This window comes from Leguminivora glycinivorella, chromosome 5 (genome assembly GCF_023078275.1).
Source record: "Leguminivora glycinivorella isolate SPB_JAAS2020 chromosome 5, LegGlyc_1.1, whole genome shotgun sequence".
Taxonomy (NCBI): Eukaryota; Metazoa; Arthropoda; class Insecta; order Lepidoptera; family Tortricidae; genus Leguminivora; species Leguminivora glycinivorella.
Window position 1 is genome coordinate 18,891,884 of NC_062975.1, and position 2,289 is coordinate 18,894,172.

General features: G+C 38.1%; 1 non-coding gene across 1 annotated transcript; it reads left to right on the forward strand.

Annotated features, from left to right (window-relative positions):
• The first annotated feature begins 1,627 nt into the window (after positions 1-1,627).
• On the forward strand, positions 1,628-1,699 carry Trnak-cuu. The gene has a single exon. It is a non-coding gene; the product is annotated as a tRNA-Lys (tRNA).
• Positions 1,700-2,289: the final 590 nt, after the last annotated feature.

The window sequence follows — 2,289 nt, forward strand, 5'->3', positions numbered from 1 at the left end:
TCTGAGAACTCTGTAATGTTAATTATTAACATTCTAAAAATACTGAAACTTGTAAGTTTATTGCTACATAAGTATATTCGTGCACAATTTTATTATAATTGAAATTAAAACCATGTAGATATAAAAGAAAACAACGTTGAGTTTTTACTTCCGCCCTGTGTGCGTAGTCACGACAGAGCCAGAGCCTACATTTCTGCGGCGTTTCTAGGCCTTTCGCGTCGCAGAAATGCCATTCGGCTACGGGGTCTGGGGTGTACTAGTTAATCAGTACTAGTCCGTTTTCAATTCCTTCTGCTTGTAATATAAGTTGTAAAAATATTAAATTTTTGGCAGACCCGACAGTGTCAAGTAGTGGTACTGATCATTTACGCTGGTTGACGCGTGGTTGACGCTAGATGTCACTACAAATAACGTGCATACTGATGTATGGAGTTACAACTCTTCCCTTACTACCTATGCGTATACGGAGATAAAATTCTATCGTATCGTGTAGTGTATGAGTACCTTTACCAGAGTTGATATTAAAATATCAATAGAGTGTAGAGCTTGGAGCTCGTTATCCGAGACAGGTCGCAGTCCAATGATGGCGGATTTTCCGTCTCCACTAATTTATTATCATTCCGTAGTGAATATTTAGAAGTCACTCTGAGAGATTAAAGCGAATAAAACATTAGAGAGGCTCCGCTCGGTGAATGCTGATGGAATGAACGTATTTTGAATGATAAAATGAGTTACATTATATATAACGTTTCCAAACTGACATAGAAACCGACGTACATAAACTAAACGCGCCGTGTCCAATATTATCTTTATCTGCATCTCACTCTCATATTATAATAGTACATTACGATACAAGTGCGTAAAAAACTGAAGTTTGAAACGAGTGGCGAGATAAATTAAAACTCGACCGAAGGGAGTGTTTTCAATCTACACGAATTACGAATTTCCTTTTGGCACGTGTATCGTACGACGTTTTTCAGTACAGATGGCCCTCCGAAGTTTCGACCTGACAAGAAATAACCCACTTCTCGCACTAGTGCGTAAAAAAGCACCACCTGCACTGAAAAGTTACTTTTATTATCATAGAATGGGTCGATCCGCGGCAAGAGTATCATGAGTCACGATTTTATGGCATGTTCCATTAATTCACGATGCTAGTTCAAGTGATAATCTATCTCTATATATGCATTAGATCCTTTCATTTGCTTCTTGACTTCAAATAAACACTCGATGAAGTCGTGACTCACGTTACTTTCACATGGATTTACCCGAATATCATTTTAGGTGGCACCGTCGCATTTGCGTCCACTGTAGACCTATAAAAGATTTCGAACGTTCGGAATTCCAATTGGTTTTTGTGGCAGTAAAAGTGTTGACGAAATTGCATTCTTCCGTTTTCGTATGTTGTATTTTTCCTACCTAGTATTTCCTAGCATTGGCAGTCATTCTCTTAGCAAATTTATTAACTTTAAGCTTGACAAATATTTATAGACTTTAAGTATCCTACATTTTATACAATTTGTCCTTTTTCAAGTAGTCACACTACTATAATAAATAAATTATAAATTGAAATAGATATCATATACGAAAAAAAAACGACACGTGGCGGGCGGGAAAAAGCGACGGTAGGCGGGTGGTCTAGTGGTAATGACGTTAGCCGCTTAAGCTGAAGACCCGGGTTCGATTCCCGGCTCGGCCACCAGTGGGTCGTGTCGTTTTTATCTTTTGTTTGTGATTTATATATTTCAATTTATAATCCTACATTTTGTTTATTAAAAAGTCCTCTGAAGGTGCATCTTCGATGAAGCTAAAGATTTGCAGGTAGGTAGATACTTAGGTACTTCGAAGCTCTGAGATCATTAAAAAAAAACAAATACCAGGTCAGAAATGTTCAGGTAATTTCGAAAGGGGATTCTTGATGCCATGGAACGCGTTACGCGACTTTGGAATTATTGCAATGCACCTTACTTACTATTTCAAATTTAGATAATAATGATGTATAAGCGCCGCACAATTTGTTCCACGTCGCCAACAGTGCAGAAAAGTAAATCCCATTACTTCCCCCATTGATCATTGACGAGCCATTTAGTCTTCGTAAATAAGTAAACCATTTCAATTAATTTTTAAGCGTCGTGGCTCGTCGATGATACTGCCAACGCCAAGGTTTAGGAAGGGCACGTATTTCATGAAGTGAATTTGTCGCTGAGCCCCACATTTTTTAAATTTGCCTCCTTTTTAGTGCCAATATTTGGTTGACCGTCTATGTTTTTATTGTGTTATAGGGCGTAA